This window comes from Cyanistes caeruleus, chromosome 6 (genome assembly GCF_971803275.1).
Source record: "Cyanistes caeruleus chromosome 6, bCyaCae1.hap1.1, whole genome shotgun sequence".
NCBI classification, from domain to species: Eukaryota; Metazoa; Chordata; class Aves; order Passeriformes; family Paridae; genus Cyanistes; species Cyanistes caeruleus.
In genome coordinates, this window is record NC_141706.1 from 56,400,013 (window position 1) to 56,422,644 (window position 22,632).

The 22,632-nt window shown below is 43.6% G+C and overlaps 1 long non-coding RNA gene across 1 annotated transcript; it reads right to left on the bottom strand.

Moving 5' to 3' along the window:
- Window positions 1–463: 463 nt before the first annotated feature.
- Window positions 464–4,935, bottom strand: LOC147652708 (uncharacterized). Its single transcript, XR_015288047.1, has 3 exons — window positions 4,734–4,935; window positions 4,120–4,598; window positions 464–4,038 (listed from the first exon to the last, which is right to left on the bottom strand). It is a non-coding gene; the product is annotated as an uncharacterized LOC147652708 (long non-coding RNA).
- Between the last annotated feature and the right edge of the window lie 17,697 nt (window positions 4,936–22,632).

Here is a 22,632-nt window from a genome sequence, read left to right on the forward strand (position 1 = left end):
GGCTCCTGCTAATGATGAACATTTCCTGGCCACAGCCTTTGGCAGGACCAAAATCAGGGTTTCATTTACTCACATTTCCTGCGATTTCTCTTTAGCTTGTCCATAATTTCATACAGACATTAAGCTTTCTTGCTATATATATCTCAAGTAGAAATCCATTCAACCAGAATTTCCTTAATAAAGGTTAAAAGATTTGCAGTGAAGAAATGTCAAAATACAGTAGCTTATAATTGCCCTCAAATATGCAGTTTTATATATTTACTTCATGGAGAGGAGCCTTGACATATATTTAATTAAAGAAATGGAGCCTGCAGGAGGTCTTGGAATGGAGCTCATTGTATTTTGGTTTGGGATGAATTTCACAATCTATCTATAGTCTTATTAATCTCCCCAAGCATGAAAAAAACTCCAGCTATTTATGTAGAAAATGGCAAGGAAATAAAACTTAGAAGCCTTTGGAAGTGGTTTTAAAAATAGCAGGAAAAATTACAGTATTTAATGTCAGAATCTAGACAATTATTACAGAATAAAGGGCTCCATGCAAGAGAAATAAACTTTGAACAAAGACAGTTAATTGATACTTCAACAAAGGAGACATTTTTATGAAACAGAAATACGGAAACAGACTTTTAGCACTTTTATCAATTAACCAACAATAGGGGTTACAATCAGCACTGGGAAAGCCTACAGTATAAATCTTGTTGACATCATCTTTTTTGATTAATGTTAGAAATGTTAACCGGAAGACCTGCAGAACAGGAACCCAAGAAGTAAAGCTCTGGTGAGCTTCCTAACACCAGCTACTGGATCCAGGAGAGAGGGTAGAAGAGTGTCACTTAAAAGGTTACTTGTTGGATGTTATAGAGCCACAGATCAGTGTGGCAGAAAGTGGTGCCATGCCAACCAGAACGTGGCAAGGCTTGTGGATCACTTTTTGCAAGAGTTGGAAAACCTGACCTCGTGATGGAAGCAAACAAGGGAAAGGCACATATGTAATGCCATGTGTGCCAGGTCCAGGGATATCAGCAGCCAGGGAGAACTTTGAATCCAAAAACTTGTTCAAACATCGATGAAAATTAGCATCCTTCTGAAGGGAGTTAAGACTTCAGTGGGGCCAACAAGGATGGGCCTGGGGTATCTATAGGATAACCTGTGACAGGAACATGCTGCTTTAACTTTTGAGTTGGGTAAGGGAAAGGGTGATTCTGTCCTGAACAAACACTAAAGCTTTCCTTCTCCTCTTTTTTCTTCCTGGAATGTTGAACCTTGAGGAAAAGTGAACAGAGTAGTGAAAGCAATTGAAATAAGATGTTACAAAATGGGACCAATATTGTTTGTCAGATAGGCTCTGGTGCCAGAATCACAGATCTAAATAACAAGCTAACCCTGTTTCTTTTTCACTGTTTTATTCCTCTATGCTTCTACTTTTTCTCATAGAAAAGTTAGTAGAGGTTAAAATGTGTGGTAATGGGAATATTTTCCACTGAAGTAAATGCAATTTAAGTGTAAGAAGGAATAAGTTTCCATGGCAAAACAAAGAATTCGAGAAACATCCCATACAAATCCAACTTTTTCATTTAGAAGAAAAAAACTTTCAAGAAATATATTTATTTTTTTCCTGGCTGAAAAACTTTGTGATCTATAACACCAGAGTCATGTACCAGTGGGAGTAAATGCATTACCTCTTACCAGTTCCCTGCAAGACCAATACACACAGCAGAAAGTATAAAGCAGGCTGAGTTTAACAGTACAAGAACCTTAAACGTATCATTTTAGCCAGAGGGAATTCATTACCAAAGATCTGAGACAAAGAGGATCACAAGGCTCGATTAATTGTATGCATGCCTCATCCAGAAGTACTGCTTTCCTCAGTGTCCAACATGTTCATAGTTAAGGCAAAAGGAGATTTCACACCAAAAGAGGAAAACCACACTGATTTAATACTTTACTTCCACTTACTCCAGCATATACTGGAATCCTCAGCCCTGGGTTAGAGACACAGGCATCCCAGGGTGCCAGGTCTGGTATAGGGCAGAAAGTAAATCTGATGCCTCAGGATGGGATTAGAGAAGCTGGAGAGTGGAAAAAGAAGCTGCCCAAGCTGACAGATAAGAAATGTCTACAGTATTTAGTGGTAAGCAATTAAGCAGAGGCAGTTATAGCTACTACTGGGAAAGAAGGTGGCACCTATCTCCTCTGGGAGTCCTGGCTGTAAATCCTTTCTCAGAGATAAGAAAAAATACTAAAAAACAACTAACAGTTATCTCCCCCATATTTTTCCCTTAGCCACATTAGAGGTAGGAAATTGCTTTCATGTAGTCCTCCTCTCTCCTCGCCCACGTATCTGATTAGAAAGCAGATTTGAGCCTTGGTCTCCCATTGAGAAGAGTGTCCTCATTGCTACCTTCTCAGGTATTTTGGAATAGGACTTCCTTAACATACTCTGCTGAATCTGATCTACTTTGTCATAGCTAATTAAACACCTGCATTCAATTATAAAACAAACCTGAAACTCTCACCTTTCTCTGTAAGGCTAAAGGATGAAGACATAGCCCCAGAATGTGAGACTCAAGTTTAAATCTCTGCTCCCAAGGAGGTGGGCTCAGTTGGCTATGAGGTTTGAAAGGCCTGTTTCCCAGAAGACCTTATGGCATCTCCCACTCCACTCTGCATGTTCAGAGTGTGCCAGGAGATGATCCTATATGTTTTCCTGCAGCACTGTAGTATCAGCTGTACATGGAGAACCTAACATAGGTGCTCCTGTCATTGTTCTGTTGATGCTGTCAGTAGATGTCTAGTGGGTCACATACCTGCCCAGGAAATCTAGCTGGGGCACAGCTCCTCCTTCTGCACCACTGCAACAGTGAGAGTGCTTGTGCTCCTTGCTCCACAATATGCAACAGTGCCAGGAAAACATTTTGCCAAGGATAGGAAAAACTGACTGTTCCTCCACCTACTTTCAGTAGCAAAGGGAAGTATTAGAGTTCTCTTAAAGAGGAGAAAATGCATGGACATGAAAATAAGGTGGGAGGATAAAACCTGTCTGCATCAGGCATCCTCCTCCCTCCGGTACTACAGATGCCCTATCAAGAGGAAAAGGTTATGTAATGAAAGAAGTCTGCCTACAAAGCCTGCTGCTACAAGAGTTTGCCAAGAAAAGAGACTCTCAAGAGAGTGCCTTACAACAGCCTTAAAGCAAGATACTGCAAGACAGAACCTCAAAGCACTATCTCTAAATGCTAACCTAGAAGGGGTTAAAAGGGTAAGAAGACCACTGAATCAACCGAAAAACACATAGGGGGCCATCTCTGGAGATTTTCACTCGTTAATGTTACTGCTATTGCAAATAACAATAATAATGTTTATTTTTTATTGCAGGAGAGAGTGGAGGGCTGAATGACTTGGGTTAGTTGTATTTGTAATTCAGCCAGCAAAAAAGAGAATTTGAATCTAACAGGGGGATGGACAAATTATCATACCAAACGTTACTGGTGTTCAGTGCCACCTCCTTAGCCCCAACTAACAATCAATGTTATGTGACCCATGTTGGATATGACCATGTAATAAATGCAATTGATATGACCAATGAACAAAGAGAAATAGTGTTGCTGCCCACTACTTCCATGTTGTCCAGGTAGCTTTGTCTTGCTCTGCATTTGTTCCAGTTCTGTTATTCTTGCAGATAGGACCTGAATATGCATTGTCATGAAGGTAGGTAAATGGAGGCATTTACATACTTAACTGTCTGGGGAGCTATGAAATAAAATGCTCTGTCCTCGATTGATTCAAATTTTCATTAACAGTTTGAGATTGCCAGAGACAGATGCCAGGAAGATGATTACTGTTCCCAAAGTGGCCAACTTCTGATACTTCACTGATACTTCTGGAACCGTTCGTCCTTTGTACATACATGTGTTAAGTATACATTTCTCTCTTCCTTTCAGCACTGTGACTCACACACTGATGTATCAAGAGATCCCAGCGAGATGAGAGCCCATGTGGGTTAGGAACATTTACCCATGTGCTTGTCCTGTCTTTCTGAAAGAAAAGCAAGGAGGTAAATAGCCCTGTGCCCCCCTTACACACACAGTGATCTGAAGTACAAGCAAACACACTTACTTAAGATGCCACGGGCAATCTGTGGTGGGGCTGGGAACAGAATCAAGATTTCCTGAATCCTCTCCAGTGTCTTAACCTCAAAAGCACCCTTTCTCACTAATCAGGCATATCAGACGAGTCATCAGACACCTATATGTGTATCTGCTTACCCTGAGATTTGTATACCTCTGTGGTCCTGAAAACTAGTTTGTTCTCTCCTGCCTCACCCACAGAAGTTTGATAGGGTGGTAAAACCAGCTTAAAGACTTCCTTTGTTCTGATGAGCAAATAGCAACTCTGCTCAAGTCTCTGACCTTAGTCGTGAGGACCTGAGAGCTGAAACAGCTGTCAGGTGGGCTAAATCCACATGGAAACTTCCCCCCAGTTTGTGCCGTGTTAGGCGTCTTGGAGTATCGGTGGCTGGACGTGTTGTCTTGATGAAAGCAGTATAGGCAAACCAATGAAAGAGGCTCAGCAGCAGCTCTCCAAAACCACCTTACCTGCAGACAGAAGGCAGGCAAGCAAGGCATGGTCTGCTAAACAGAGAGCGAACAGATCTCAAAGAGAAGCCAAACAGTGTGGAATTTGCCAAAAACCACTGCCAGTGTCTGCAGGTGAGGATACTGTTAGCTTACCATCAGTTCATTCTTCCAGGTTAGAGAAGCACAGAGTCAAGAGCCATAGGAAATCCAGGTGAATTTGTTAACCTTGGCTCCATTACTAAGTCAATCTTCATGAGCAGAATAACTGCCTTTCCATTTCCTTCCAAAGCAGGTGCTGCAGACCTTGTCTCTAAGCGCAATCAAAGTCTGCTGTGTTGAAAAGAATGTTGACAGAGGTAGCAATAGGCATGACAGGAGCATATGAGACTCCTTAAGCTAATCATTAAAGCCAGGATCAAGAAAGCAAGTGCTTACAGGTGCCTCTGTCAGCCTTGTCAATCCAAGAGGAAAAGAGGAGATGGGGGGTAAACTCCTGAAAAAGTAACAGCTGAAAAACTAGGCTGGTGTGATAAGACGGCAAGTCACAAAAAAAGGTGATTCAGGCAGTAATATATGCTGGTATTAACTAAAAACATGAAAAGTGCATAAGGAAAATGTTATGAAACTGGCAAAACTGAATAGAATTTAAGAAGAAATCAACAGTTTTGAGAGACTAGTGTATTATCACTGGAAAAACATTTTTACTCTAACTAGAAAAATAAACAGAGGATAAAGTTTTATAACAGCTGTAGGTGGTGTCAAAACTTCTACAGAGCTCAGTGGCACCACGACCTTGTGGAGAAAGAAAACACCATTGTATCAACCAACTAGAAGTGGTGGGGAGAGCCCAAACTTTTCAGCTTCACCACTGCTCCCACCACCCATGGATTTTCTGAGCTCCTCATAAGAGCATCATTCCCAAAGACTTGGATCGCATGTGGATATATCTCTACCGCACGTTGCAGTGCTAAATGAGGTAGGTCAAAAAGAACTAGCTTGAGGATGAGAAGCAATCCAGACTTACTAGCATGGTGCTCTACCCATGCCAATTTATTGTGCTAATGTAGCTATACCACTTCTAGATATCCCTGAACAACAGAGTGTTGTGAGACCCGGATCTGCCAAGAGCGCAGATGTGTCAGTAGGTTGAATGAAGAAGGTCTGAGACTAACAGGTTGGTTGGAAATACGAGGTACACTGAAGGAGGCTATTACTTTGTGCTGCTTTAATGCCTTCTAATTTTTTTAATTAAAGCTTGGTTACAATATCCCTTAGGGAAATATCCCTTACTGGCAAAAAGACGAGACCAAGAAACCTCACAAGCTCTCTTCTGGCAGCAGTGTCTATTACTCTAAGTACCAGTCCAGCCCAAACTTGTAGGAGAATAAAGCTACCACAAAAACTATTGTTCTTTGACAGTAATTGATGTTTTTCCCTATACAAGGACCAGATAATCTACTTTCATTCAAAATTACTTCTGTTAGGTTAAGGGAAAACAGCAAGAAGAAGAATGGGGCAGGAGGTGGTGGTGATGGGATTAAAATAAAATGCAAGGTTTCCAAGAGAGACCAGAGTGCGTTCAGTTCCATGACAGGCTGGAGCAGGCAAAAGGAGCATGGCTGCTCCCTCTGCATGCATGCCGGACTTCTTTGAAATACCATGTGCTGCTGGCAGGCTTAAATGTTTCCTTTATTACATCGGCCTTTCAGGGCTTCCAGTCATTTGGCTGTGCTGTTATCAAGCCTTGCAAATGGCTGAAGTCCAGTGAGGGAGCATTCAGAATGCACCTTTGTACTTGGGATCAAGACAGGAACCTGGCTGCAGAAAGGTTGGTTTGGCTTCAGCAGACTGGCAAAGCTGACAGTGCTGTCCACATGAGCACCCTCTGATATGGTTAAGTCTGAGCTTCCCCACCTGACCACGTCCTTGTGCTGCATCATGTTGCACACGGAGAGAGTGAATCATGTGGGGAAGAAAAGAAGCACCTTGCTCATTCTATCTTCATATCATCTCAGTGGTGGCCTATGGCCAGATCCTGTCAATGTTGTGGTAATACAGCACTAGTGACAACAAACCAGAGAAATAATTTGAACATGGTAAAACTTTTGTTAGTCTGGGGGTGACCTGGCCCTGGAAAAGGCAGCAGGACAAGGCTGCCTGCAGCTGCTAGATCTCCACTGGAGAGAACAGCAGAGGTGCAAGAAAGAGATTAATCTGCAGGGCTCAGGGTGAGAGTGGCAACCTGATTTATAGTTATATGGCTGCATCAGATAAAGGAGCTGTAGCATTTTCCTTTCAGCATGGCTGTGGTCATCAGTTAATTATCTATGAGAAGGTGGAAAGCATTAAACCTCAGGAAACCCTTGTCTCTGTGAGTGTGAGAGTAAAAGTGTGTTAGGCAGCTAAACTCACCTGCTAAGAATCAATTTTACCTTCTCTGGGGCTCGGCTCTGGTTTCCACCCCACACGCACGTACGCTCTGGCACGCACAGACAAATATATATATGCACGTAAATACTAAACAAATACATTCACCTTGATAGCATTATTGACTATTCGATATGGTCGGATTGCTGAAGTTAAAAACTCTCCAAAGAAAAGAGTTTGCAGATTTCTGTCAGCCAGAGATCTATTACTCATGCTCAACCATCTGGTATTTAATGAGAATATGACAAGCTGATTGTTATTTTTTTTTTTCACATAGCAAATTGAAAAATGTGACTTTTTGATCTGTATTTTAATTACACCCCCTCTGATCTCTCTCCCTTGCACTTTCTTAGTAATATGATTTTGGAGAGTAAACACGTTCTGACTTTCTCTATTAGCCCTGCCTCTCAAATGGATAAAGAAAATCTCATTTCTTTATGTTTCTCTGATTTACCTGTGTTCAGTGGAGGTTTAAAGAAAATGTTTTTTGTCACATCTAAAGAATCAGGGAAGAGCTTCCGATGGAAGGTGAGACTGCATGACTGCAACCACCCTTGGTACTTCACAGCTTCCTGGCACCCTGCTTTTTCCATGCCATTGCAGATCTCATGGGAGGGGAGTTATTTCATGTTGCACTTCATGTTGCAGGCATTGCTATTATCTAATAAGCTCATAGTTTTCCTCCAATACTGATAATTAAAAGCACAACATAATGAAAAAAGAACCAAAACAATTCTGCCATGAAAAGAAGGGAAAATGTTACAAGTCCTAGGAATCAGGATTTCTGTCAGATTGACCCCTCTCAGTTCATGACACATTGCTGCCTGCTTAGTTGGGCCTCGTGCCTGTAGCTGCAACTACATCTGACTATATATGAAAGCCTGACTTTAAAGGGACTGGACCCAATCACATGACATGTTTTTGTCCAAGTTCCACTATCATGTGACAATCTACAGTAGATTTATGAAATTAAGCACAGATGGCTACTTTGTTTTTGTTCTTTGAACTGACAGCTGCTGGTGTAAAAATAAATTAAATTAAATTTCATATAAGTCAGACTCTGAGGGGTTTTTTTTTGGTTAAATAATCTTTAAGGTCCCTCCCCACCCTGCGCACACGTACACACATTTTAAGGTTTCACTGGTTCTGGCCTTCACCCTGTGATCCTGGCACACCCCCAGGAGCCTTTCCCAGCCATCCTGGCAGTGACCTCCCTTCTCATCTGGGTACACAGACCCTGTCCCCAAACAGACACCGAGTGACAGTGGGGACAAAATGTGCCAAGCCTGGCCAATGGGCATAGCTGAAGCGGGGCCATTGAAAGCCACTTTCCATCAGGAATCTCAGCTAAAAGAAGGGAAAACCCCACGAATCCTCCACCCTGCAAGCCTGCGGGAGAGTATTCCTAAGCCCTTAGGAACTGTCAGCTCTGAAAGGCTGCATCTGCCAGCAAAAGTGGGAGGATTGTTAATAACTGAGCTGCTAATAATCCAATATATAGGGAAAACCAAAGGAAGTCACTTCTAGGTAGGGAAAGTAATGGCAGGTGCATAAAAGAAAATCAGATTACTTTTTAGAAAACAATGTTTCAGGATTAGCCAAAGGGTTCTCCTGTATTCACAAATCTCCATGGAGCACTTTAAAGTCTTCTGTGTTTGTATCATTTAAAGTGCTGCTATTTTAGGTCAGCGTAAATAAGTCATGTGTGCCGTCAGCCTTGTACGAGTGCTTTCTGCTGCTTAATAATACATGTGCTTGTCCATTATAGGGGCTACACGGGTATGTGTTGGGATCTGGAGGCAGTCATGCAAAGATCCTGTCTTTGGCATGGCTGCTTAATGCTCTGAGTTAGGGCATGGGGTGTATGCTTGTGATGACCTAGAGCAGGACAGAGGCTAAACAGAGCTCTGATCACAGCACCCAATAAATAATTCATAAGGAACTATCTCATGGTATCGCTGCTTTCTTCCCCAGCTATGCCATCAATCCAACACTATTGCCTTTTATTTTATTTATACAGAGATATCAGGGTTCTACACAGCAGGGGGTTAATTGACCACATCAGAATTCTGCTATTTCAAATGCATTTCATCAGTTTTCTGGGGTCTGGTGGGTATTTTGGAATTATAATGTCTCAGGTTCCATCATGGAGATGCCTGGCACAAAAGATATGCTGCTATTCAGATGCAGCATCCTACAGGACACAGCAAGCAGAGCATCTCCAGCCTGACAATCTCTTCAGATACACACGAGCTGCAGTCTGAGCTGTGGCTTGTGCATCCAACAGACTTCCACCTCTGAGAAAAGCATTCCAAGCAACGGCCTCAAGTGGGAGCAGGACATTCTGTAGCTGATATGCCCACTGATGTGACCTGGCATTCTGTGCTCCTGTATTGTTCACTCCTTTGTGTGTCTCTGTTCTCTCTGGGTCTCTTTTTCCATTTAAGTAATATATTCATCAGTATGGGGACTCACATTGTGTGCTTATCCAGAAGTGAGCACAAGAGGGTCCAGTTCCCTGTGGACCTCTAGGCAGGACACAGCAAAGACAATCAGTTTCACTAAGTGACTCAATGGCACAGCAGTATCGTGCAATAGCCCGAATACAGGACAGAGAGCATGAACTTTCCAGATCTCAATCATTTGATCATTTTGCAAAGTTGCAGTGAAATGTAGAAGTGATGGCGAAAAAGTAGGCCTGTCCATGATGCATAATTACTGAGTTAGTGCTTAAAAAGCACTCAGGGGTTGGAAGCTGTGAAGTCCTGCTAGGAAGCTGCTGTGGCACATTTTCTTCAATACATCTGCACATTGCTGCATCCAGCCAGGTAGGCATCACCCTGAATTAGAAGTGGGTTCTCATATTCTGAGCTGGTTGCTTTGTGGGGAGAAAATGAGTTAAAGTGCCTGTTTTTCCTGACAGATATCTGAGAGAATTAATTAGGTGATATTTTTAAAGGATTTTGCCTTGTGGTCCTGTGATTTTGCCCCCAGAGAAGTCAAATCAGATTTGCCATTCCTCCAACAGGAGGAAAATTCAACTAATAAAAGAGCAAACTATCATACTGGAAAAGCCAAATCTCCAAGTCTGACTTACCGGGAGGGAGATGCCAAAATACCTTTACAAATCTGTGCCTCAATAGGAGTGTCAGGTTTGCAAGGTGCAAACACTATGCTTATGAGAAAAAAAAATGAAGAGGGTTTTGTTAGCAAAAGCTTGCCCATTCACACCTCCACATTCCTCTGCAGGCTACTGAAACTGAGCACAATGTCTGTGAAATTAAGAGCTGAAGAGTAATTTGGTGAAAGAAAATGGTGAAAAGAAAAAAAAAAAAAAAGTGGTTTAAAATGGTCTTTTACTTTCCCCTTCAAATGTTACAGTACTGATTTCTTTGACAGAAAAATTAGTATGTGCATGTGTCTATGTGGTGAGTTATAAGGAGAGGTTTAGAAACAAGATTTTTGATAGAAAACAAAAGCACGTCAGTTAATAAGTATGCAGTAATGTTGAAAAAGCCCCACAATAGCGTTTCTCATGCATATGTGGGAGTGAGGGATTGTAAGAACAAGTGGTGGCTGGTTGCCTGGGTTTATCAAAGCCCAGTAGGGCAGTATCACCTCTTTGTCTTTCCTGGGCTCAGAGTCATCAATCCCTCCTGTTCCTTCCCGAGCTGTGAAAATGTCACGAGAGAAGTTCCTGCTGCTGTAGGAACCATCCTGCTACCAAAGCGCAGCTCGGCTCTCGGAGCTGGGGACCAGGACCGGGACCGGCTCTCGGGCTGAGACCGGCCGGCTCTGGGCCTGGGGATCGGCCGGCTCTGGGCCTGGGGATCGGCCGGCTCTGGGGCTGGGGATCGGCCGGCTCTGGGGCTGGGGACCGGGACCGGCTCTGGGGCTGGGGATCGGCCGGCTCTGGGGCTGGGATCGGCCGGCTCTGGGGCTGGGGATCGGCCGGCTCTGGGGCTGGGGACCGGGACCGGCTCTGGGGCTGGGGACGGACCGGCTCTGGGGCTGAGACCGGCCGGCTCTGGGCCTGGGGATCGGCCGGCTCTGGGGCTGGGGACCGGGACCGGCTCTGGGCCTGGGGATCGGCCGGCTCTGGGCCTGGGGATCGGCCGGCTCTGGGCCTGGGGACCGGGACCGGCTCTGGGGCTGGGGATCGGCCGGCTCTGGGCCCGGGACCAGGACCGGCTCTGGGGCTGGGGACGGGCCAGCTCTGGGCTCTCGGGACCAGGACCGGCTCTGGGGCTGGGGACGGGCCAGCTCTGGGCTCTCGGGACCAGGACCGGCTCTGGGGCTGGGGACGGGCCAGCTCTGGGCCTGGGGACGGGCCAGCTCTGGGCTCTCGGGGCCATGACTTGCCGGCTCTCCCTGGCGCCGTGGGGCAGAGGCCATGGCACAGCTCCTGCCTGGTGGGACCGCGAAGCCACCTCCAGGGCTCGCAGTCCTCTGGAAAGCAAGTAAGGGCAGGCCTGGCTGGGGCTCCATGGGAAGAAAAGGGACTGTATGCTGCCTTGGAGCAGGGGCTGGCCCTGTTTCCATGCTCTGACAGGGCAGTGCTGGAGTGTCTAATGGCTCGGCTCATAGCTGAAACCGCATCTCCCAAAAAGCCTGGAGCCACGTGTGCATCCTGTTCCATAGGATTCCTGTCCCTTGCTCTCCTTCCCACCGCATCATGCACAGCCACAAACCTCAAAGACCCTTTTTTAACAAGGCCACCCTCAGACTGTCTACCCTGTCTGCCTCGCCCCCAAACAAAATCTTTCTGGAGGGATGCGCTGCTGACTTCCAGCTCGCTAGGACTGCTCCAGTGCTCATGGAGCCCCCAGGAGCTGCAAATCGCCTGAAAGAGAGGAGAGAAAAGGGCCCTTGATGTTCGCTGGGAGCCGGTGCCCCATGGAGAGCCGTGGGTGACTGGCCCAGTCCATCTGCAGAAAGGCACCGGCTGTGGGATGCTGAGGTGGGAGGCAAACAGAGCAGACAGGAATGCAGACAGGGATGGCTGGAGGGACAGGGAGGAAGCTGGAGGGTGGCTGAGGGCGGGAGGGGAGAGGAAAGGCTGGAGGACGGGGCGGAGGGTGGAGAGGGTGATGAAGTATGGGATGATGTGGGAGATGTAATCTAAGTGAGAGGTGCCCAAAGCCTCCAGGCTGGAAACCAGGTGACTGAAGAGGTTCTGGGGGAAGCAGGTGCCTTCACTGCACCTGCAGCACAGCCCCTTCCCAGGGATAACAGCACCTAGCAGGTCCCTGCCAAAGCACTCAGGACCAGCGCAGCCCACGTGTGGAAAGCTGGGCACCACAGCAAGGAGATCACACCGGCATTGCTTCATACAGGAGTGTTGACAAGCTGGAAACAGAGATTTTATCTTCTTCTATATCTGATGTGCTGCTGGGACAGCAGAAGGGGGCTCTGCTGCTGGTTTAACCAGAGGTCTGAGCTGGTGGCTGTGGGACCCTGGTCCCTTACCAGGGTAGGAATGAGCAAGGGTTTATAAAAGCATCTGTGCAGGTCTGTGCTCTTCTCCCTGTGTTCAAGTAGGGTCTGTGGGCAGATCAGTGTTTTCCCAAGTATGTCAGAGACATATTTCTCTGTCTTCCATTATTTTATTGCAAAAGTGGTTATAGCAAAAACATCCAGTTCAGGAAGTGATTTCATGAGGGACCAGACAGAGAGACAAATATCAAACCAGGCAGAATTCCAGAGCAGTAGTACAGGATTGAACATAGGATTTGCCCCAGCTTGATATTGTTACTGTGGTTGTAATTAAAAGCTTTTTTTTTTCTTCTGATTGCAAAGATAACCTCCTAAGTGTTGCCGACCATAATCCAAATCAGTTTCATATACTTGAGCCTGCATATACCCTGGAATGACAAATACCTCAAAGAAACATATACCATTCTATTGCTGTCAACAAAGCATCATTTCTAGTGGCACCTATTCATTGCTTGAGTGTTCAGCTCATGTGTTCTTTTTGCTGCTGCTGGACATACCTGCAGGTATGGTAACCTTTTCAGGGGGGTGCTGGCATTGCCAGGAGAGCTAACAACCCTCAGATATATAATTTAGGATGATTTTGAAGGGAGAGAGAAAAGGAGATTCATCCTCCTCTGTAAAATTTACTTATTAAAATTTCAAAAGCCAACATTTCCTCCTACATCACCTTCCTTGTTCAGATCCTGTCCTCTCCTCCAAAGCAGCCTATAGCCTAAAGAATCTCCCTCTTTGTCACTGCAAGTACTGATATTTATTCCTATAGCTTAAGAAGAAGTAGAAAATATGTACAAAGTAAAAGAGTAAAAGTCCAGTAAAAGGACTGGCCCACATCTTTTCTTCTGCCCCTGTGCATGGTCTTGCTCTCTGTTAGCTCCTGTTTCCTCCTCTTGTGGCAACCAGCTCCAGGGGAATGGGTCAACTCAATTTCCTAGAACAGAGACCTCCTTCTGCACCATGAGTGGCTGCTGCTGCCTGTGGCAGTTGTCCTTCCTGCAGAGGAAAAATACAGTGAATGGAAGAGGCTCAAATCCCATACAGATTTAGAAAAGAGCTAGGTTCCCACCCAGGGGAGCAGAATGCCAGCCCCAGAGTCTCTGTTAGCAACCCCAGCTGAAGAAAGCAGAACCTGCAATGCTGTCACAGATTTCACTGCCTTCAACACCTACTGATAAGCCATTAAAAGCTACTTCGAATATATCCAACTAAGAAATAGCCCTAGATTGGCTCATGGTTTCAATACACATTAAGAATTTATTCCTGTCAGCCCAAAGTTTGTAGTAAGAGATGTTTCTTAGTGACCTGGGAGTAGGGATGTAAATAGTGAATTAGCAAAATGTCCGGACGACACAGAATTTTTTAGGTTACTCAAGACTATGGGGAGCTACGACATGTTCCAGAAAGACTTGACCAGACAGCATGATGGAAGATGAAATTCAGTGTAGACATGTGCAAGCTAATGCACACTGCAGAAAATAATTTAAGCTTTCATACATGCCAAGGGACTGTGAATTAGTGATGAGAGGCATTATGGTGGACACACAATGCCTTCAGTGAAGCTGGCTGCACAAAGTACAGCCCAGGTCAGCAAAGGAATGAGGGGAAATTCAGCTATGTAAAGGTGAGTGGGGTGATACTTACATGGCAGAAACCTTCTGGGTCAGGCTGGAATATAATTTAAAGGTACCTGTGAATGAGGCAGTTCTGGAATCAATTCTCTCACTTTGCCTCGGCCAGGTCTTTCGGGGCTCTCACGTCTTACACTCTGAGAAGGTCAGAATAGTTGTCAAGCCTTGTAAAAGAGCTGGACCTCACTGAATTCTTTTTCCTTCCATGAAGTCCTTGAAAAATGATAGATATCCTGACAAAGGCTCAAACTTGGCAATTAAATTCCCATGAGCTGGAATTAGAAAAGGTGTCCCACTTACATGAATAGATTGCATAAATTGTATTTGGAGGTAGTTTCAACAAGGCTGATTCCCTGGGTTTTGGTGTGAATGAGCCAAATGCACCTTTAACATAAGGCACTATTGCAGTATTACCAAAATTGAAACCCCCCCTGGAGTGGGAAAAACCCTTTTTTGTTGTTTTTTTTTTTTTTCCTTTGGAAGAAAGGGCATAAAACAATTGCTGAGAATGAAAGCCCTATAAATTAATTTATATTATAATTTCTGCAACGCCTTCATATATAAATGGAAGTAAAGTACATAATTTATGGAGGGTGGTATATGTGAATTGGAGTCCCAAAACCCTCAAACACACTCACTCAGGCATGATGTGTAGCACACTAACACTCTCAGGCAGTGTGCAGATTTCAATAGTAAAAAAAAAGAATCACTCTAATACTGTGTGTTACAATAATAAATGCAGGAATTAGAGGGTTTTACCTCTCTTGTAAATAAATTATGCATATGTAGTTTTAAATTAGCCAAATTAAATGATTAAAGACACTCCATTCCTTCATAAACTTGTCTCAGGAGTAAGGAATGCAGCATACAAGCAGAGGTCTCTGGTTCCTCTGAGCCTCACTGTTTCATTTGAAGCAATCTTAGATGCACTTCCCTTCCCTCGCAGCTTTGCAAGGACAGAAGGAGTTTTATTTTTCTTCAGCTAATTATTTTCAGATAAAAGCAAGAGTTTAGTTTAGAAGCACTAGTTTTGTTTGCATTGGGATAGTGCTGGGGCTGGAGGGCTACCATGGCTCTTCAGAAGTCATCCTGCCCACAGTAACTGGTTCCAACATTTCTGTCCCTGGTTTTAACCAAGGTTTTCAAATACCCACAGCTCTTCATGGCTGGGATGGCAGTGTGAGTGGACACCACTGCTGAAATGCAGGTCCACAGTGCCTTCTCTGCTCAAAGCACCGTTGTGCCAGCCTGTCCATGCTTCTGTGATTTGCTGTGGTACGTGGCCCTGTGTCTCACAAGTGGCTACAAACATCGTTGCCCATTTTCCTGTTGGAAGGAGTTTAGGCCATATCTCAGCAGACACATTTCTTACTCACTCCATGAACTGGCACTGTAGCCTTAAGCCAAAACTCGTCAGTCGCAAGAAGAAACTGCAGAGATTTCAAGGGTGCTTCTATCCCAGTATTAGCAGTGCTGTCTTACTCCATATTACCAAACAGGGCTTAACTCTACTACATCCTAGATACAAAATTTGCTCAGTTTTTCCAGGGAAAGTTTGGACAGTATCTGTCACTCTCAAAGCATTTAGCTCAAAATGTCATTTTATAGGTGGAGGAGCCAGCACAGAAAAACAGCACCTTCCTTGAGGTCACAGAGTATAGTGGAAGAGCTGAGATACTCGATTATCACTGTGGGTCCTGCCCTTGGCCAGTACCATCTTCACACATCATGGTAATTTCATCAGCTAAGCCACTGCAAGATACTGTTTCAGCATCACTCAGCACCTCCCAAGCAACTTGGATCCTGGACAGCTCAGGCATTTACAGATGTTAAAACTTCCCAGGGCTGTATGACCAAAAAGGTCTACTGAAATCTGCACATTAAAATAAAAATAAAAAAATTAAAGATATTATATTTAAAATATAAATAAATAATTAATAAATATATTTATTAAATATATAAATCTATATGAGATATCCATCTCATATAGATTTCAACTGGATTTCACATCTCTTTGCTAAGGAAGAATACATAAGCTCTTCCCTATGTATGTATGTCACTCCATGTAAAAATGTGTATTTTAGTGGAATTCTCTCCCCATAAATAAACTCAAATGCTGATGCTCAAAGCAGTGTGAAGGCAGAAGGAGTTTATGTGAAGGCAGTGTGGACATGGCAGTTCACAGAGCCTTTGTCCTTTAATTCTACCTCTAAGTACAGTGTGATGGATATGCATTCATTCACTGCATTTTGATAGTATTTTCCCTTCTTGCTATGAAACCAGCCTCAGGATTAACATGTAGCATGTAAGACAGAGATGTTTCTCAAAGCATTCTTGGTGTTTTGGAGAAGACCCCCATTTGCAATAGCAGAAGAAGTTGATGTTCCCATCACATCAAGACAGTTTTGGGAAGCAAGTCCTAAGTACAGGCAGTGGGATCAACAAACATAACAGACTTTAAACAGCAAATTTATGAGTTTATGAATGGGATTATAAATATGAAAATCAGAATCTTTGGAATCAGGTTTATTAATCCAGAGGTTCCTGAACATTCTTGGTACAGTAAGCATGCCATCCATCTTGGGAATTAGGGTAGCTGTTCCAAGGTAACCACACACTAAGGTTTCTATGATTCAGACACAAGGTAGTTACAATGGACTCCAGAGTTTGGTATATGCTTTGGAGGAAAATAAGGAGAAATTTTAATCTCACAGTGCCAGTATTGATTTTGTGTGATCCTAGCCAAATACAGATCAAACTGCTTCCAAGATGTATTTTTTAAATGCTATGTAGAACTGTCATTGAGAGAAACACTGCAAGTTTCTGATACAAATACATCCTCATGGTGAAATGGAGATTATTAGCTCATTGTATTTTTAGCATGAATCAGAGGTTTTGGATATTAATTGGGAAAATACACTAGAAAGAGTTGTTGTCTTTCATTTAGAAATCTTCTCTTCTGGAGCTTTACACCTCTCACTGGCAAATTTGTCATTGGGATTTGGAACAGTGAAGTGCAGCCTTCACACAAAACAATGACAGACCATGAGGCTATGAGCTCTCTGGAATTTGGTTCTAGTGTAACAGGTTGCCAGTTTGCCATGGCCTCCTGCAACAGTTCAATACAAATAACCAGTGCTACATTTTCCTTCCCTACCTGTTTGCAAAACTTGCCCGTATATGTTTTCAACATCACAAGAAGCTGCTACAAGCTGGCATCTATGTGTGCACACCAAAATATGTATCACATGTCTATGAAAACTGGGAAATACTTCACACTTTTAAATCACTTAGGTTCTTGGGTTTGTGTTTGGATTCTGTGTGGGATATGTGTGAAGGACATATGTGAAGGACAGAGACTACGGCATCTGTGAGGGCAGGTACACAGTGGAGTGGCTGGATGAAAATGCAGGAGGAATTGAGAAAAAAATTGTCTGAACTACAGGGGACATGAAAATCTTGGTTTAGCATGAAGAGAGGTGGCAGGACTGCACCTCTGCTCCTCATGTCTGTCATTTGGCAGTATCACTCAGACCAGATCCTACTCTTTCTTGCACAGCTTCAGGTCACTCATGGCCATGGTCTTTTCTGCAAGTGAACTTCAATACCCAGTCCACAGACACAGCCAATATCCAGGCTGCACCAAAACCAGCATGACCAGGAGGTGGAGGGAGGTGACTCTCCTTGACTCTGCCCTCAGACACCCCACCTGGAGTGCTGCACCCAGCTCTGGGGCCACAACATAGGAAGGATGTGGGCTGGTTGGAGTGAATTCAGAGGAGGCCCACAGAGATGATTAGAGGGTTGGAGTCCGTCCTTGATGAGAAAGGAATAAGAGAGTTGGGATATTTAGCCTGGAGAAGAGAAAGCTTCAGGGAAACTTTATTGAGGCCTCTCAGTTCCTGAAGGAGTACAAGGCACCTGTAGAGGGACTGTTTACAAGGATGAATGGCTTCAGACTGAAAAAGGAGATGTTTAGATTAGATATTAGGAAGAAATTCTTTACTGTGAGGGTGGTAAGGCACTGGTACAGGTTGCCTAGGGAAGCTGTGGGTGTCCCATTGCTGGAAGTGCTCATGGCCAGGTTGGATGGGGCTTTGAGAAACCTGGTCTAGTGGAAGGTCTCCCTGCCCATGGCAGCTGTTTGGAACAAGATGACCTTTAAGGTCCCTTACATCCCAAACCACTCCATGATTCTTTGATTGTGAAGGCTTGCACAGACCCTGGCAAGAAACTCTACAGCTCTGCCACAGTTTGTGAACATCTCTGGCCTGACACTGCCTGAGCAGAGGCATTTCTCTCAGATCATTGCCGGGAGATGCCTACCTCAAGAATTGCCTAGTGGAGATGATCCCTGTTTTTCCTTACTGAATGGCTGTACAAACTGCCTCCTGAGCATGAAGACATTTAACAAGAGTACAAACACTCATTCTGTGCAGTCCTTGTCCTGTACAGTAAAGAGAGGAAGTACCTGGAGAGACAAGTTTTTGATTCAACCCACTATTGAGAAAACTGAATTTGGAGCTGAACTTCATAAACTTTGCAAGAAGTAATGTTCTGTTGTTTTTCTGAAATTATGACTAAATGTGAAAAGTGTGGAGTTTAGCAATCTCTGTTCCAAGAAAATGTACTGGAGAACATGTCCCTATTTTTATCTATGTAAGTAAAAATATTCCAGGAGACATTAAACTTGACTATAGAATTTTTTGTACAATCATGGCATGCAGCACATGAACTTAAGGAGATTTAAAAAAATACCAACACTGGACTTATGAAAAAAAGAAAATTCATCTTAAAAAAAAATAATTGAAGAAGATATAATTGCAGGCCCTATAAGTTAAGATAATTGTGAAGTTCTTACATTCTTGTCTAACAAAGTATTTGTTAAATGAAACCTGAGAATTTTTTAATGTACTTGAATTTAAAGCCAGATATCTAGAAATCAGAGTATAGGCTCCACCTATGAACTGTGGAAATTGTGTCATCAATAGCAGTGATTGAAATGATAAGCATGGAACTCCAATTGGAGTGCATTAAGACAAAGAGAACTACTGAAGAACTTTGATATTTGACCAGGCAAAATGGCAATCCAAAAGAAATACCACCATAAACAGCATTGGTGTTATGAGCAACCATATATATTCTGGTGGAGGAATCATCAAGGAATACTGAAAAATTAGAGGAACACAGAGAGGAGATCCTAAAATCACTTTTAGGCTAGAGGAAACTTACAGCAAGAGGCCTTCTGTGCCTCTGTCATCAAAAGAAGAAGCCTGGGAGGTAAACTTGGCTATTCTATACAAGTATATTCACAGAGGGAAATTTCCAGAGACTAGAGAGAGAGTTTTTGCATCCAGGAAAACAAAGCAGTACAAAATCTACCATTAGGACCTGAAGCAATAGGAAAAATTTGTTTTTGAAAGTGAAAGTCATCAAATAGTGAAACAAGCTGCCAAGAATAGCAACAGAATCAACATTTCCCCCTATCTTGGTATCAACACTGGATGCCTTTGTCTTGGACAAGTGTACATTATGGACATATGCCAGGTAACTGGATTCAGGGTCAGTGCTCTAGTGAACCCTTCCTGCCTCAAGGTATAAATCTGGAGGTGGTGTGGTTACTCTTAAAGCACTCTGAAAAGGATATAATAGTGTCTGTTGATGCTTCAGGGCTTTCATCAATCTTTTTAAGGATCAGGATAAGGATCTTCAAGGAAAGAGTTTCCCAAATCTGCAGGTTCCTGAGCTACTTGTTCTACTCTTTCATTAAGCACCAGTAGTGTAGACCCTGCCCCCTTATGCTTCATTTGTCTTTTTCATGGTCTTTTTGGCTGCCTGAACCATGGCTCTTTAGACATGTCCCTAACTGATAGCAGCTTACTGGCTTATGTCTGGAAGACTTCCCCCTCCTACAATATTATCCAAGATTCACAGATTATTTCTGTAGGTGTTCCTCTGCAGTCCAGGGTGAGCTAATGAATACCTTGATTACAGCATTCATGAGAGATAATTTACATTTTTTCATTAAAAATTTCACTGGAAGTCCAGTCTTCCCATGGTAAAATATTTGAAGCCACTGCCAACATCACACATGGCTGATATTAATTAGAGTAGAGGATGACAGCACTTGGAAAATGACCTTTAACAAGTGCTTGTTCTTTAGTTAGACTAGGTCATTACTAGAGATTACCAAGCATTTTCAATAAAACTGGAATCTTTGACTCCTCTTCAGCTTTAAATTTGAATAATGAAAAGTAGTGGAGACTTCATCTACCACTGCCACTAGCCTGTCCCTGCACAACAGACAGCTGGTGATTCCTGTGTATCATTTGCTCTGAGAAGCAGGAGAAGGAAAGTGGTGCACTTCATTCTCTCCCTTACAAGCAGAGCCCTTCCTTTGCTGCACAGAATCAGTCTTGGGAAGATTGAAGACAACCATCTTCAGCAGGTTTCTTTTGTCATCTACACAAAGGTTGTGGAAAAGGGAAGAAAGGCGAGCTTGCAGTCTGTGCTGTCACAGGTGGCAGCCACGTCCAAAAAAAGGGGAAAGAAAACGTTAAGGAGCTGCACGGCTGTACCTCATCCTTGGTCAGTACCTTCCCTGCACCACAGCTTCACTCCAGGGCAGTGACACTGCAGCTGGCTGTCATCTGCCCTCCGTGATGCCATGGCTCATCCTTGTTTCTTCTAGGTGCTCACCACCTTACAACACTGGAGTTTCAGAGCATGTCACTGGAAAAAATCCATTTAGAGACGCTCTTTGTGCTCATACTTCAGTCACACCGGGTCCCATAGAGTTGAGGACAAAGCTGCAAGCATGGCACACACCATGCAGAAAAAAGGGCAGTGGGGGCAGTCACTCTGTTCCAGCAGTTCTGGACAAGATGGGGTGAGTGGAACAAAAATCTCCCACCCAGCCTCTCTGTTCAGAGAGCAGGGCTTCCCACCATGCTCCACAGCTAGCGGGCTCCATCAGACCCTGCAACTTGCTCCTTTCTGTGTGAGCCATTAAATGAAGGTTCTGGGCATAAACCATGCTGAGAAATTATGCTGCAGTTTAAGAGAGTCAGAACAGAAGGCTTGCTTAGGAAGCAGTTTGAAATTATTGAGAGTAGCACTTCACATTTCCACAGCAGAAGCCTTTATAGGCTGGAAGTCTCAAACCTTGATCACTTCCAATTGAAGCACTTATAAAAAATGTGCACTGCTGGAATATTTTAAATGACTGTGTGCAGTGTGTACTGACTGAACATTAGGGGCTTCAATTAAATAACAGTTCAGAACATAATGAACTGAAAAATTTCACACTCTCTAAAGTGAGATAAGTATGAAGTGAAGAAGAGAGAATTAAGAAATAGTGCTCTGAGAGTGGCACCAGCTAGTGCCTGATGAGATTCAGGCAGAAACACAACAGAACAGTTTGTGAATTAGGATGTTATATTTTGTTGGGGTTTTTGGCTTTTTTTTTCCAGATCCCTCAGAGAGCACAGGAAATGGCCAGGTCCTTTATTTTTTAACAAAGGGTAACTGTGCTGAAATTGGGGATGCACATACCCTGTGAGCTTGGCTCAGTCAGGTCTGAAGTTAGGCACTTCTAGGCACAAGTACTGCTCCCTGCTGTGAGCTCAGTGGATAAACTGGAGCCCAAGTCCAAGGTTCTGGCTTGATATTTTGCTAACAAGAAGTCCTTCTGCAGTTCTTGCATTTACTAATGAAATAATGTTCTCCTATGACTCCTATGACCAGACACACAGAGTACATTTGAAAATGCTTGTATGCTGCTATGGACAATGATGCAGCAAAGGCTGTCCATGCTGTCCATTTCCTCTGAACGTCAATTAGAGGAGAAAAGGGATGAGCAAAGGTAGAGAGCTGCACCACAGCATGAGGCACTTGCTCCAGAATACTGCAGTATGCTTTACAAAAGGGAAAACTGACACTCAGAGTGCCAACACACTGCGTTTTGGTAAATGCTGACTTCAAACTAGGGCTATTCTCCCTTTGTTCCATGGCTGGCTTGTTAGCTTTGGAGGCAAATCCCTTTACAGACTTCCATGATCTCTAAAGCACACTTATTTGGTTTGAAACGGAACAAAATGAGATCTCATTCCAGTAAGTACCATATTTATCCTGTTACCAGAAAGGGCACGGGTGTCTTTAGAGATCTTGCAAATACGAAAGATGTTTAAAAAAAACCCAACAAACGTAAAAACCAGGAAAATTGACACACTTCAGATTTTTAGGCTTATTAGGTTTAACATTTCTATGTTTGAGGTTTTAACTGCTCATTACTATTGTTCCATCTGTATTATTTCATAGCAACCTTTCAAACAACAGCAGTGCTGGCACCTACTCTAGGCATGTCTTCATTTTTTTAACTGGTGATGTCCTGTAGCCAAATTCCAGCTGACCAAAGCAGCTGTACTCTCTAGGAGCCCAAGAAGATTGAAGATGATGGACAGCCAAATCAACCTCTACCAAGGCTGATATATCACTTACACACT